This window comes from Rattus rattus, chromosome 2 (assembly GCF_011064425.1).
Source record: "Rattus rattus isolate New Zealand chromosome 2, Rrattus_CSIRO_v1, whole genome shotgun sequence".
In the NCBI taxonomy this organism is placed as follows: Eukaryota; Metazoa; Chordata; class Mammalia; order Rodentia; family Muridae; genus Rattus; species Rattus rattus.
The window spans coordinates 55142077-55158706 of NC_046155.1; the positions used below are offsets into that span (position 1 = coordinate 55142077).

At 43.1% G+C, this 16630-nt stretch overlaps 1 protein-coding gene across 1 annotated transcript in view; it reads right to left on the bottom strand.

Annotated features, from left to right (window-relative positions):
- Positions 1-16630, bottom strand: part of Grk5 (G protein-coupled receptor kinase 5) — a 199532-nt gene that overhangs the window by 74855 nt on the left and 108047 nt on the right. The window lies entirely within an intron of this gene.

Here is a 16630-nt window from a genome sequence, read left to right on the forward strand (position 1 = left end):
GTTAGTTCTTTCTTTCTTTGTTTCTTTGTTTGTTTCTTTGTTTCTTTGTTTCTTTCTTCCTCCCCTCCTCCCCCTCCTCCCCCTCCTCTCCCTCTTCTTCCTCCTCTTCCTCCTCCTTCTCCTCCTCCTTGTTTATTGCTTTATTTTTCTCCCATTTTAACCCAGTTGAAGCAAAGCCCACTCTTTGGATACTTCTAATGAAAACTGTGCATTTCCCAGATAAATAGGCACAGAAACAAGAAGTGACTATCTTTTAGCCACTAAGCCACCAAGGGGGGTCTGAAGTAGAAACAAGGTGATCCACCCAGCCCACAGCCAGGAGCTGAAGTGCTAGCACTAGATGTTTTTTTACTTCAATAGGCACATCTCTTCCACCCTCTTTGTTTTCCCTCCTATGAAAAACAAAACGCATATCTGACTGGGACCAGGATTCTTTCCCTGCAATGACATTACAGCATCTTTAAGCTTATTAGCTTGGATCTAAATTCTTTTAATTTATTTCATTTTTTCTTCTACGGAACATCTTCTCCCCAAACCTCTGAACTAATCCCTACCAAACCTTCTGCTTCTGGGATGCTGGTACCTCCCAACTTCTTAAGATGGTTTGTGACTCAGCCTTCACAAATCAGAGTCACCTGTGTTCTAGCCATAATGACAGGTTCGAAAATGAGCAAATGCAGCCAGGGCAGTGGTGGTGCCTATCTTTAGTCACAGCACTCAGGAAGCAGAGGTGGATATCTGTGAGCTGGAGGCCAGGCTGGTCTACAGAGAGAGTTCTAGGAGAGTCAGAGCTACACAGAGAAACCCTTTCTCATAAAACCTAAAAAGAATGGGTAAATGACTCGGCCCCATCTAATCGTAACCTTCATTCTCCCCAACACGATGATAAAGTTAAGCATGGCACTTGACTGAATAATAGCCAAATTGGAGACCTGTTTCCTCCATAAATTCAGAATGTGGTTCATGCCCCAGACCCAGCCACTACAGTTAGGGCCTGTGACTCTAGCCCTAGAGCTGCTTCTAAAACTTCCTGGAAAGAGGCTTGCTTACTTCAGAGTCCTGAGGACTTAGGACTGATGAGATTTATTTTTTCTTCCAGGAAGGTAGAGCCTGGGCCTAAAGCCTGGGCATTAATATCTGACATTAACTACAAAGAGTATACATTGCTCTTCTCATGAGCAAATGGCTCAAAAGCAGGGGCTATTTTAGTGGGAACTCATGGGTCATACATATATACAGAAGTCACTCACAAATGTGGCTTTCTCTAAAGCAGATACTCTGATCAACATGAATGAGCCCCATGCCAAGTCATCCTCTAGGTGGCCCCTCTCCAGCTGCTTGCTTCAGACCAGTCCAGTGCTGAACTCTTGCCTTAACTCTACCCTTCAATGTAGACACAGGCTCCACATCTCCAGGCACAGATGGTTCACACATAGCTACTCCATCAAGCATTTGGTCTCACGGTGTACCAGTTCTGAGGAAGCAAAGAGGGGCTACTCAGGTGGAGGGAGCAACATGGGTGCACGTGGATGAGCAGACGTGATCCAACTGATAGTTATAAAATGACACGATAGAGGAGAGTGGTTGTCAGCCACATGGCAGGTCGGTAGTCTGTACCTGTTAGCACAAGGCTCAGTACACAGCTCAGTGCTCACGGACTCCTACTCAGTGCCCCCCCTACACCCCCTTGCCACACCCTGACACACACACACACCCTGGGGAAGAAAAACAAACCTTTGCACCTTCCCCCAATCAAGGAGCTTTCCCTATAAAACTCTGGAAACAGAGCAAATTACCATGTATCAAACTTCAGTGTTACTCAATTATGGGAAAGGGCACAATACCTCTTATTTGATTTGAGCAAGGTAACCCCCTGTTTCCAAAAGCAATTATAAGATTTCATGTACCATATTGTGACTGCCTAAGAGTTCATCTGACAGAATTTCTTCCCCTACATATGGTGTTTCTTGTCAGTATGGAAACAAGACTGATATAAACACGGGCACAGTAAACACCATGTGATTCTGACACAAGTTGTCAGGAACACCGCCCCCGCCCCCCTCCACACACACACTTTCACTGCTTCTCCAAACCATGTAGAAGATCCCAAACAAGAAAGCAACTTACTAGCTGGTCAGTAAAGGTCAAAAGAACCAGAAATTGTCTTTCCAGATTTTGTTCTCAGTCTCCAATAAGGATCTTCTATTCTTATCCACAAAAGCAAGTGGAACACAGATTCCTTTGGGAATGGATGAGGCCATAGTAGGAAGAATATGGACATGGGAATCGTCAAGGTGACAGGAGGAAGCGCAAAGCAAAGTTCTCAGTGTGGGAAGACGAATGTGGAAGGCAGATAGTCCCTGAGAAGTCTAATGATAATGAGGCTGGAGACATGAGGAGGACAACTCGGGGTCATCTAGGGGTAGATGCGCTTCAAAATTGCAACAGTGCTGACTGTGATACTCAAATCAGGTTTTCAGTATTTCCTGGGGAGTGTCAAGAGCACAGAAGGCAATCTGCGAAGCTGTACATACCAGGAACATGCACACACACACACACACACACACACACACACACACACACACACCACACAGACACTCATACGTACACACCAACTCTTATAAAACCTGAATCCTTGCCTTGGGTCTGGTCCATCACTGGCAGGTCTCTTCCAAGCATTATGACTGTTGTTTTGCTTCCTTTATTCAACCATCAAACTCTCTTCTAAGGCCTCTTGCTTCTTGATAATAGAACGTTCTTTTAATTTTAAAGATCACCTCTTGAATCAGGACAGAGTATGCAACTAATGTCACAGAGTAGACATGGAGGAATAGCTTAAAGGAAGTACAAGGTGCTTGGGGATAGGAGCCAAGGCAGGAAGACGAGCATCAGTAAGTCGTGTTACATAGGAGGATGAATTTGCCTGGTGATAAGTCTAAGTGTCTCAATGCCTATATTCAAACACACAGTACAACAAGCCTCTTCTTTCTCTATCTTCACAAGTCAGGCTGACATTTGCCAAGATGTCAACCAGCTGAAGGAATAACAAGACCAAAGGCAATGTCCTCAGATCTGGGCCTCTCACGGTCCAAAGTATCTTGGGCTTGAGTTTGTATGCCTTTCTAGGCCTCAGTTTCTCATCTACAAAATAAAGGCATCAGAATGATCAGCTGCTAAGTCCCTTCACAGACTGGAGCCTTCCTTAACTGCCAGTTACACAAATTGATTAAAGGTCTAAAGATGGCCTCCACGGTCAATACTAAAGCTCACTTTTATCTAGTATTCCAAAGCTCTACTTTTGTCTACTTCTGGTGGCAATGCCTGGTTTGGTGTGTTCCTCCAAATTTTGTGAAAACTAGTAGTAGTCTGTATGATGTATGATTTGGGTCATAGTTACTCAGCGATGGAGCTGTAATGAAAAGTGCCCGTGGCACTGTATGAATTGTCTATGGGAATTCTGTATCTAATAAAACTTTATTTATAAAGCAGGTGGAGAGTCACCATTTGATCAAATGCTAATCTCTGTTTTCACATCCATCCCCTTTGCAATGTAATGTGATGCGGAACTGATTTCCTCTGTCACCAGAACATATGACCAATAGTAAAGAAAAGGAGACCTGAAGTTAGAAAAGCCAAGTCCATTCCAGGAGGAACCCAGGCCTTTCCTGGGTCCAGTGACCCCTGGACATCTAACAATATACACACGAAAAACCATGAGATGCCACACTTCTGTAGTCAAATACCACTTATCACTCAGGCCAAACAAATAGACATCAAGAGCAAACACAGCATGGATAAGCCCAAGCAGCATTGTGTTGGTCCAAGATCTGGAAGCAAAAGCTACATGAACAGTTAATCCCAAAAGTCTAAAACTCAAAAAAGTCAAATCCACAGTGACCAAAATCAGAACAATAGTGGGAAATAGGGAATTCATGACAGAGGCACATGGTAGATGGAGGAAGTTGAGTATTATAAAAATGTTCTATGCCTTGACTCTGGTGATTGCACTGCTGTACATGTTTATAAAAAGTCATTTAATTATACAATTGAAATTGATGACTGCATTGCAGGCAAGCAGTGACATTTCAATAAAGATAACCAAAGGAAAGAAAAATATTAAGTCACATAACCTGAGCTATCTAAGCTTCCCAGGAGCTTGCCTGGCACAGGTTCTCTGAGATCTCGAGATCGATCTCTCTCTCTCTCTCTCTCTCTCTCTCTCTCTCTCTCTCTCTCTCTCTCTCTCTCTCTCTCTGGGCAGTGGCCTGGGGGAAGCACTGGAGATTGGGCTTATGTGACGGCAGACTTCCCGATAAAAGCAATGGGCAATTTTCAGGGTCAATACTTTAGATAGAACAAAACTTAAATATCTGGGGCTGGCAAGTGGCAAGATTGCCCAGCGAGAAACTCTGAACTCTTCTAACTCTTATGTACGTATAAACAAAGACAGAAAATATTTGGTAATTAATTCCTGTTGGCAGTAGCAGAGAATTAACTAATAATTGTTAGAGTTCCTTTCTCTGTTGCCCAAGAGCCTCACCTCTCACTGGCCAGGTGAGAGCAACTAAATCTTTGTGAGTCAGGAAAAGAAAGGCATGTTTTTAGGGGGTAGGGGGGCTTTTACACAGGCAATATGCAGAAAAACACACACATTTATACATATACACAGCCATGTCACAGGCCCAACCATGAGTCTCATCAACTCCACAAATATACATACACATTTACATACTTAAACCTATACTTACAAATGCATACATGGTAGATGGAGCAAAAGCCCCCCGCCCCAAGCAGGTTTCATTGTGCAAGCATCAGCAAAGAAAGAACTCACTCATTCTGGGTGAAAAATAAGCTCCAATTTTTATTACTTAGAGAAAGAAAGAAAAAAAACGACCATTTTTCGGAGTATAAAAACAAAACAAAACAAAAAATTCTATCCTTGTTAGTAAGAAGAAACTTGCTGTTAAGAAGAAACTTGTCTCATGTTAAAAAGTCTGTCTTCTTTCTCTCTGCTCTCTCTGTTCTGCTCTGCTCTGCTCTGCTCTGCTCTGCTCTGCTCTGCTCTGCTCTGCTCTGCTCTGCTCTGCTCTGCTCCTATTCTGCTTCTGTTCTTATTGTCATCGGTCCTAGTTCTTGTACTTTTTCAGAATACATGATCACATGGTATTCCAAGCATCTTTTTTTAAAAGTTCACAAAAAGTTCAAACATAAATTCAAATCATAAATTGAATAAGATCTAACTGAACATTCTGTCACTAGCTCCACAGGTTCATTAAAGTTTGGAACAATAATTTTTTTTTTTTTTTTTTTTTTTTTTTTTTTCCGGAGCTGGGGACCGAACCCAGGGCCTTGCGCTTCCTAGGCAAGCGCTCTACCGCTGAGCTAAATCCCCAACCCCTGGAACAATAATTCTTTTTTTTTTTTTTCAGGGCTGGGGATCGAACCCAGGACCTTGCGCTTCCTAGGCAAGCGCTCTACCACTGAGCCAAATCCCCAACCCCGGAACAATAATTCTTATGTCTAAGTTAGCACGGTTTTGTCAAGAGGCAAATCATCTTTTCATTAGTGTCTCATTAGCATTGAAGTTCTGTATAGATAAATCTAGTCAATATTTTATCTTTTGTCCTTGCACCTACAATAAATGGTTCATCTCCAGTTGATGACTTTTAGTTATCAGATAATGGCTTCACATTCGCCTAAAGGAAATGTTTTCCCTGATCAAAACTCTGTTTCAACCCTGCTTTCTATCTTAGTGTGATTAACACATGACATATGAAGGTTCACAGAGCCCTAATTGCAGCCTTCATACTTAGGGGGCTCAAAATTACCTGTATAAATTTAGGATAGGAATTAAGAAATCTTCCATTGATCTCAATGGAGGAGTAAGAAATGTGGGGAGGGGGACAAAAGCCACAGGAGGATAAATGCAGCCATCATTGGCACTGCCTTAACTGCCAGAGCAGTTGCTGACTTAGCACCTGGGAAGGATCTTGTGCTGGGAGGGGATCATCTTTGTGTGGTGGTGATTGCTTAAACAATGGAGGGGCAGAGCAAAAAGAAGAGGCCAAGGAATAAAACAGATTTCCCCACTTTGTAGCATTACTACAAGAGTACATCTTTGTTGATTTACAGAAAATCTGCCCAATAGGGTAGGCTAGTGCCCAGAAATTGTTATATTAATTTAATAATGACAGGAAAGGCAAATCAGTTGCAAGAATCAATATTGAGATGAGGTTTCGAAAGCCCTGCAATTCAAAATTATCTATTGCAGACCACACAATAAGATGTCTCATCTCCAGAATGACACTTGTATGCCTTTAGCCTTTCCTACATGGCTTCTGACATAAGCTTGCTTCTTCAGTCATAAAATGAGAAAATCCTTATTGTGGCCTCACTCAAGGGCAGTGTTGCTCCATGCAGGGTTATGTCTGCATCCTCCGAGAACTAGAGTTCCCCAAGCTCCTTTAGAATAACTGGATCTAGATTTCCCAGGTGGAATCAAGATCTGTGCTTGAACATGCTGCCCCTGTTTGGAACAGTTCCCCTCTCCTAAGGGGAGGAACATTCTTAAATTTCTAGCCCATCATGGATGGAGACACATATACAAACTCACGCCACTAGCAAGCCAGATAATACCTGACTGCCTAGAACTCGTGGAATGTGAGGTATCTCCTAGCACGCACCTGGATCCACACCATATGAACCAGCTGTGAGAGTCAAAGTATGTCTACAGTTACCAAGATCAGAAGCAGCAGAATTAGTCTTAAGAAAGGAACCATTTGGTCTTTTCCTGAAATCTTTTTTTGTTTGTTTGTTTGGTGTGGGTTTTTTGTTTGTTTGTTTGTTGGCTTGTTTGCTGAGGCATGGTTTCTCTGTGTAGCCCCAGCTGTCCTGAACCTTATTCTGTACATCAGGCTGGCCTCCAACTCAGAGATCCACCTGCCTCTGCCTCCTGAGTGCTGGGATTAAAAGGGTTCACCATCATATTAGGGTTTCTCTTGAAATCTGAAAAGCTTAGCAATACATATACCAAGAGCTGCTGTTGCCTAGTTTGTGGTTATAAAAGGGAAACAACAACAACAACAACAACAATGAAACAACAAAAGAATGAAGGTGCAGCCACATCAAGTTGAGCAATGTCCCAGATAACAACCAAAGTCTAGATCCAGCCATATTAGAAGTCACGGGTTTTATTTCTGGTTTATCTTTTGTTACATGAACCAACAGATTCCCTTTTATCCTTAAGCTCATTTATTTTAAGTTTCAGTGTATTACAACAAAAATGGGCTGACTAATAAGCCTTTCAGCTCTAAACAGTATTTGGATGACTCAAAATGAAAGCCTCTGTACAAAATCAGTTACAGCAAGGTCCTATGCCACTCACAATTAAGCACTGCTTCCCCTTCCACTACAAAGCTGGATCTGCACAGAGATTCTACAAAGTATGTTTGCACTGCTGATTAGTACACCAGCTCAGAAATATCCTAGCATCCCATCCTTCTTGTGTCTCAGAGGCAGACAAGGTGCATGACAAGGTAAGAATTCCTACAAAGCTAGCAATATGTTGGGATTTGAGTCCTACCTGTATCCTTTGGCTCAGAGAATGGATATCCTCAGCTGCGTGTGGGTTTTGCCATGACTGTATCATGGCTGTCTTTCACAAAAGGTGGTTACAATTGATATTAGTGTGTAGAGGCCACAGTGCCTGAGACATCCCCTCTGTATAACAGGATTATCCAACTGCCCACAGAAATAATGCTGACAGTCAGCAAATGGCCCTGGGTAATGAGTTTGTCTTGGGTAAATCCCTTTCCAGAGGCTCAGCTGCCCTGTGAACTGCTGACACCAACACATAGGAGCACCCCACCCAGTCCCAGCATATGGTCTGTCCTGTGTGAATAGCAGCCAGGATGACAGATGATAGAAATGAAGGCTTTTACTGCTTTGAAGTCTCAGAAAGGTAAGTAAATGGAACCAATGAAAAGAGGCTTGACGCCCTGACAACGTGAAAGCAGCTCTCAAGCTGAGTTGCTTCTCTGTCTTTGAGCCACTGGATTCAAGCTCTGGGAGGGTTCAGCTCTATTACCAGCTTTGCCTTGCACGGGGACCCTCACTCTGAATGAAGCCACATGTCTCTCAATAGCTCATGCCTGCGGTTAAGATCTTAATTCCTTTAAGACTCAGAAACAGGAATGATATTGATAGTGAAGATAAATAAATGTTGTCATTGTTTACATTCTTTTCCAGTTACATGAAATGGGAACATACTTTCTTAATTAAGACTCTGTGGTATGTGGGCACTTAGTGGGCAACCAGATCTCCCAACAGAAGGCCAGAGCATAGACATAGAGGACACCAGAGCTCTCCTCTGATATCCACAAGACCTGAGTTCAACACTAGCCACCCGATACCCATGCCACCCCCTGGGGCTTTTGGAGTTTTGGCAGCAATCCTTCTGTAGCAAGCATGGGACATACATGGGTGGCAGTGTAGGGAGGGGTGACCATGACTGAAACCTTCTTAGGACTGTTTTCGTTGTTGCCCCAGGCACTCCTTGAACTTGGGCCAAGGAAAATGTACGTTCCATTTCAGGAATAAGAGCAAGAATGGAATGTGGCTTCCTGAGGAAATGGAAATGCTAACACCGGAGCCCTCTGAAATGAAACCACATGTTATAGTAAACTGCGGGTAGAGGTGGGGCGGCCTCCAAAAAGGATTCCTGCCGCCATCTCTCCACCAGATAGATACCCATGCCATTGTACCTAAACTGTATTTCCCTGAAGTACCAGGTTATTGGCAAGAAGGTAAGTTCCTCATGGTCCCTATGACATCTGACACAATAAACAGAAAAAGTGATTTGAAATTAACTTTCTCTCAAAAATTCCTGCCAAACCTGGAAAAAGCAGTCTGGCTTTGGCTCTGAGGAAAAATAGTCTGTGACGTTAGAGAGGAGTGATAGCATCCTGAGTAAGGGCAGTTCCTCACAGTCTGCCCCTTGGAAGGAGCAGGAAAAGGGAAACATTTGGTATTTAGTTAGCAACAGCTGAGCTGGTTCTGATTACTTCAAGAATGATGTTTTATATGAATAAAAATGACATATGGCACATTACACAAACACACCCTCACCAAATGCCATCTTCCTGTGCCTCTTTTCCCCTCATTCTGGTCTCTAGTTTTACCAGTACCATGTGCTTGTCACATATCTTGGGAATATCATAAATAGAAACCCCAGGTTTTACACAGTTGGTGGCACTTGGATAAGCCACACGTCAAAACCAATGTATTTTGGAGCCCAGGTTGCCAGTAGAAGGGAAGGAAGAGTGCCTGCCTGCAGCTTTGAAGAAAGAAGATCTGGGTACCAGGGGTTGCAGGGGCAGGGTGCTTTTGGGTGACCCTCAAAGTGCATCAGAAATGTACCTGGAAATCTAGGAAGGGGCTAAGGCTGAGACTGGCAGAGTGTGGAGATGTGATATTCATACTCAGACCCCTAACCTCAGTACCATAACCTCAGTCAGGTAGTGACCTCCTCCTCATTCTCAAAGTACAAAAAAGCAGAGAACTTGGATATTTTCTCATAGTGGGAATCAAATGAAGAACTGGTAAGTTAAGGGGTAGGGTGAGGGGGATGGAAGGACCAGCTAGGGGAGGCAGGCCCAGAATCCTAGGAAGAGCTAGAAACAGTCAGGATCTGGGTTCTAGGTCCGACTCTCTTACTTGCCAATTCCAAAAGGGGAGGTTGGAAACACTGGACTTGAACTGCTCTCCTCTACTCCAAAACGTCTCAGTGACTGAAAACCTCACCTCTGCACACTGCTCAGAGGACATGACACCCTGTGGCAGAAGAGTCACCTGCAATATCAGCTGGTACTTTTGAATGCTGGGAGCAAGTAGGAAACATAAATGCAAACCCAATGCTCACTTCTATTTTGATAAACTTTCACAAATTTTGAATTTCACAAATGTCGAAATTTTCACAGATGAAGAAAAGCAACATTTCTGAAAAAAAAAAAATCAATGAAGAGCCTGAAAAGCAAGATCTATGACCGCCAGCCATCCAGTTTTATTCAGGGGGTAAAAAACAGGTGGTGCTCAGAACTTTGTTTTACTTTGCAAGCTGAGGCAGAGCTTCCCAGTGAGTTGAGACCGAGCCTGCCACAGAGCAACCTAAGCCTGGCTTAGGGTGAGTGATGCTCTCTGCCCTGGGCTCCTGCTGCAACCGTCCTAGGGCATTCCTTCACTTGGTTGTTTATTTGTTTGTTTTCTCTCAAACCTGTACAGTTTTAGAAGAGTCAATACCCAGGCCACTCCCAGACAGACTATATCAACAGAGTCAGAATGAACGTTTTGTGAAAAGTTTTCCAGGTAGTTCCCACACTACATTCCCTGTAAGGTCTGTCTAACAACTGTGCACCCACAACAGTGCTTGGCCCAAGCAGCAGAATAGGTGAACGCACAAAAAGAATGGGCTATGGAACAGCAAACTAATGGAAACAACAATCCACTTCCAAGTCTCAGGCCATTCCCTGGACATCCCTCCATGGTCAATCTGCTGGAAATGAGGGTCACCCAAAAGCACTAGGTGATAGGTAATTGTTACTAAGTTGCCTCCCATTCAACAACAACAAAGGACGTCCAGGTCTCTCGGTACCAGTTAGAGCTACACCATCCCCAAACCTCACCAGGTGTCCCTGCTTCCTTTTGGGCCACTGGCCAGGGTATAGTAATGCTAACAGCTACGCAGCCAAGCAGCTTGAGAAGTAAATGCCTGGGAAGGTGGTGGTAATAACAGTCTTCCAAAAGTCGTGATGTCTCTGGGTTAGCAGTTTCTCAGTCTTCAACATGATTTCCTTCAACATGATTCCCATTGGAAAACTCAGACAGCCTTAAGCCTGTTTATTCACGGCAGGCATTTCACCACTGGGTGCCCAGGACTTTTTCTCAACCTCAGACCAGTCTTATTTAGCATGAATCTCGGTCTGCCCCTTAGTTCTCATTCTTGGTATGCAGAGGAAAATATGCAGGAAGACTCTCCTCTGATTCCTCCTCCAAGCTTCCCTGTTGGAATACAACCCAGACCTTTTGTGTAGTTTGGTAAATAGCAAACCATGTCAACTTCTTTCGAGCCTTCCACCTATGATTAGCCTAGCTTTAGTCTAATGAAGAGCTGAAGGTGCTAAAGAGGGAAATGGATGTGTGCTCAAAGGCACAAGAGTTTACCCAGTGTCTGTGTTTCAGATAGGGATCAGCAGAGGAAGGTGTTTTACTGGGATCTAGTACAGGGGAGCAGAGATCTAGACTTAGATATTGCTTAGAGTTGTCATCTGTTGTCGTTGGGACTGTGTGTGCAAGGGCATGTACATGTGTGTATGTAATATGTGTGTGAGAGTACACATACATGTGCATGAGCAAGTGTGTGAAAGTCAGAGGCCAACACTGGGTTTCTTCCTCAATTACTGTCCACTATATTTTCTAATACAGTCTCATTAAACCTGGAGCTCACCAATTCACATAGACTGGCTGGCCAGAAAGTTCCAGGAATCCACCTAGTCCTGCTTCCTCAAGTGTCTCCTTGGTGTCAGGAATAGAGACATACACTACTGCATCGAGCCTTCCGGAGATCTAAATTCAGATCCTTATCTTGTGTTTATGCTTGTGGGGTGAGCACTGTATTGATGAAGCCACTTCTCTAGTCTCTGATGTCAGAATTTAGATAAAGATTTTTCTAAATTAGATTTTGTCAGGGTTTCGGTCAGACAGTGGTCTTCCGTATTTTGCTACCAGGTATATAAAATAATAATAATAAAATAATAATAATGATAATAATAATAATAATAACAACAACAACTGAAGCATTGGTAACAAAAACAGAGCTACTTTGCTGTATGTTAAACCCCATCCTAGACACCACATGCCTGTCTCATGTAGCCTTCATAACTGTCTATGTGAAGGTATTGTCTTAGTGAGGGTTTCCATTGCTGTAAAGAGGCACCATGACCAAGGCAACTCTTATAAAGGACAACATCTAATTGGGGCTGGCTTACTGGTTCTGAGGTTCAGTCCACTATCATCATGGTAGGCATGGTACTGGAGGAGCCAAGAGTTCTACATCTTGATCAGAAAGCAGCTAAGAGAAGACTGGCTCTTCCTGGCAGCCAGGAGAAGGGTCTCAAAGCCCGCCCCCACAGTGACACATTTTCTCCAACAAGTCCATACCTACTTCAAGAAGGCCACACCTCCTAATAGTGCCACTCCTTGGGCCACGCATATTCAAACCACCACAGGTACTACAACCACTCTGTATTTCAGATGCTTGAAAATAAAGCCCTAATCAGAGTCAGCATAAGGTCAAGGAGCCAGTAGGCGGCAGTGCTAGAGTTTGACCACGGTTTCTGCTGACTACAGATCTAGCCTGCGTTTCTTAGCTTCTTGAAATCCACAGTAACAATAGACAAAGACCTGAATCTAAAAAGTAGGTGAGATTATGTCAATGCCACCAGGTAGCAACCTTCATGGGGAATAAAAGGTACCTAAGAGTGATGTTAATATGTCAAATTGACAGAATCTAGAATCACCTAGGAGACAAAGCTCTGAGTATACCTGTGAGGGAGTATCTGGATTAGGTTAGGCTCTTGGCATGCCTGTGTGGAACTGTCTACCTTGAGAGGGGAAGACCTATCACTGTGGGCAGCATTATTCTATGGGTACTGAATTAAAAGGAGAAAGTGAGCTGAGTAGGAACACTCATTTCTTGGCTTCCTTTTTGCAGATGCAATGTAAGCAGCTGCCTCAAGCTTTTGCAGCCAAGCCTTCCCCAGCATCCATAGGTTGTACCCTCGAATAAGTGCCAAGATAAACTTTTTCTCCCTTAAGTTGCTTTTATCAGGGTATTATTATCATAGCAACAAGAAAAACTAACTAAGACACTAAGTAATCCAGATATCTGTTGGTCCATTTAGGTCTAGGCTGCTTCTGCCCTATGAGTCTAGAGCATTCATCTTCCAGAAGATGAGGTCCGGAAAAACATGACTGCCCAGGACTAGCTGTCAAATAGGCACCTTCATGCACTTGCCAGGCCAGCGAAGAGAATGAGTTGGGATGCCCCCTCCAGTCTTTAAGGCAACAGGACAGGAATATAAATGGTTAGTCTTCTTCAGAGCTAGCAGGGGACTAGAATGTTTCACTTCTCAAACATCCAGGCACCTAGCAGACAGCCAGACACAGAGCCATGAGAAATGACTCTTGCTGACCCAGTAAATGAACAGATTAAGACCTCATAATACAGGGCCAGACATTCATATGGCTTGAAGCAGGAGATTTCTATGAGTTCAAGGCCAACTTGGGTTACAGTAAGTTTCAGATACAGTGGGAGCTAAAGTTCTAGCTGAGTTGGTGCTTGTCTAACACAAACAAGGCCCTAGGTTTGATTCACAATACCGTATCAACAGGCATGTTGATACACACCTATAATTCTAACACTTCAGGAGTAGAAATAAGAAATCAGAAGTTAAAGCTCATCTTTAGCTACATGCCTAGGCTTTTGAGGCCAATCTGAGCTACATAAAACTCAATGCAACAGTAGCTAGTAAATGACTGCATATGAATATTGTAATTCCAAATTTCTCCCTATGATAGGCCAGGCTATGTCAGCCTTATAAGAAACAAAGTCCCTTCCACGTGAGCAACAGATGAGTAACGGCAAATCCTTTATTAAAACTTCAAGACCCTGGGCTGTCAATATGGTTCAGAATATAAAGACACCTGCCACCAATTCCAACAACTTTAATCTGAGTCCCAGGAACCACATAGAACTTACTACTGCATGTGATACTCTAATCTCACATTTGCAGAATGGTATATGCAAATCCCAACCCATAAATAAAATGTGATTTTAAATTTTGAAAAAAAAAATCAAAGGGACTGGAGAGATCACTCAGCACTTAAGGGCACTTTTTGCTCTTACAGAGAACCCAGCTTTGGTTCCCAGCACACAAATGGAGGATTACAACCACCCCAGTTCCAGGGGATTCAGCTCCTTCTTCTGATCTTTGCAGGGACCAGGCATATACACAGTGCACTGCATGCATAAAGGCAAAAATCTCATACTTATAAAATAAAAATAAATAAATCTATATTTTACAAAATAGGACTTTTTTATGTATATACTAGAAATTGAACCTGAGTCCTCTGGAAGAGCAGTCAGAGCTCTTAACACATTAGCCATTTCTCCAGGCCCCCAAATAAATAAATCTTTCTTTAAAATTCCAAAATCCTCACTAAAGGATGCCACCCTAGTCTGGTTCAGGGACCCCCATCGGAGGCCATTTTAACCTCCTCCTTCAGACCTGACACTTTGAACACCACAAGGCAGAGCTGCTCTGTCAGCTCAGAAGCCTGTGATGGATGCCATACAGGTGTCTCATATAAATCTTCAAGGGCCTTCTCTGCATGGAGCCAAGTAGACACTTTAATCATCAGGGCAAAGAAAACAAAATGCCTCATGAATTTTCATTTTTATCACAGTAAAAGAGCACAATCAATTTGTCAGCATGCAGTACCACTTCTTGCCAAATACCACTTATTTTAGTCTAAAGCTTTCTCGGCTATACAAACACTGAATAGACACAGGCAGAACCCTGAACACATGCTTCTCTTTGCCTCTTCCTGTTTTAAGAGTTCCCACACATCTCATAACTGTCTAGACACCATCAGCTTCCTCACAGCTGGCACACTTGCTCCCTGGTTCTGCTCTTTTCTTCCCTTTGACAGCCTTGAAACAGGCATTTACCCGATGGGAAATCTAAAAGAAATCCTCCCAGGTGACTTAACATGAATGATACCTTGGAAAAAGAAAAAAGAAATTGGGCTGATCCAAAACACAATTGTGGTGAACTCCTTATTTCTAACTGGTCCCGAAGTATAACCCATCATGGCTGTTTGTCACTGAAAATTTCCATAGTAGAACTGTCCAAGTTTCTTGTTTTTCCTTCTAAGCAATTAACTGGAAAAGGGATTTGCTCAGGAAAATATAATAACAAGGGTGAATTCAGAGCGCCTCAAAATCGCTTTGTCACATTGGAAAGCTCACCAAGCAAGCCCTCCTAAGCTTCGGTTCAGAAAGGCTGGGCTGTGCCTATGTTTTGTACTGAGCAAGGACTCACTAGAGAGGTGACTGGTGCTCACCAGGACGGCACAGCTAAGTCAATGCCTCTAGGAGAGAAAATGTTCTGAGCATGCACTTCCTCCCAAAAGCAGCACCTAAGTCTCCAACTTGAAAGCACAATTTACATAAAATGTTCAAAATTAGGGTTAGGGCAGAAGAACCAACAAGTCATCCTGACCACTAGGCTTAATCCAAGAAGTTACAGACCTCCACCTCAGAGGAAAATTTTCTGGATCTACTTCATGCTGGTTGCTAATTGCCTCAGTTTCTAGATCACCATATAGGCATCCTCACTTGTTCAGTTCGTTTGGCTGGGGGGGTGTCTTCCCCATCCCTTTGTGTATATGTGTGCACAGCTGTGAGTTCATGCATGTGGAGAGCAAGGTCAACTTTAGATATTCTTCAGGACTTGTTCCTTTTGTTTTGGTTTTTAAATTTTTATACATTATTTATTGGGGGGTGGGGATGACCACACACTGTCACAGTGTGCATGTGCAGATCAGAGAACAACTTGTTGGAAATAGTTATTTATTTATTTTTTTTTGATACAGCATCTTTCATGGGGACCAGGGTCTTGCCAGCAAGCCACAGGGATCCACTTGTCTCTACCTCTCCAGTTTTGGGATTACAAGTGTGTACCATGACATCTAACTTGTTACAGGGGTGCTCAGAATCAAACTCAGGTCTTCATGACTGGTCTCTTAAAAGCAATTTACTTTGTGCCCTACATGGTACTAGACACAGTGATTAGGCATTAGCGACGTAAGCAGAAACAACTACCATCCCTAACCAAAGAGTTCTAAGCTTTTTCCCTGATGCTGACCTAAAACTCCACAGGAATGAGATAGTAGAGAGCCAGGAGCAGGAAACCACTGGTAGATCATCGAGATTCATATGTAGGCCCTTTCCTTTCTTCTTCACCTCCCACAGTGCAGAATGCAGACACGGTGGGGTGGGTCATCTTGGACCATCTCAATGAAGACAACATCCTACAGGCTGTTAACTAAATGATAAATAGAGGCTGAAAACTTAATCAGTTTCCATAAAAACTCTAGGTCTCACAGCATATTGCTCCTTAAAAGAGAAGTAGTTTCTTACTGAAGTTAGTTTATCAGTTTTAGCGGATGAGAAGGGAAAGTGTTTTTGTTATAGTAACTGAACCTACATTGTCTGACAGACTGTGTACTAAACATATGACCACCACAAAGATTTATTTTCTGGGTCTTAAATAGATCTCATAAGTATGGATCAAAATATTCAGTATACTGCCTAGTATATGGCAGAGCCCCTGTCAATATCATTTATTATAAGCACTAGACACTCTTGCCATATTTCTTTTATTTAACACCTTCACTTACTGGAGAGAGAGAGAGAGAGAGAGAGAGAGAGAGAGAGAGAGAGAGAGAGAGAGAGAGAGAGAGAGCGCAATATCAACTGCCCATAAGGGGTTAACTGAAACAGAGGGTTCAC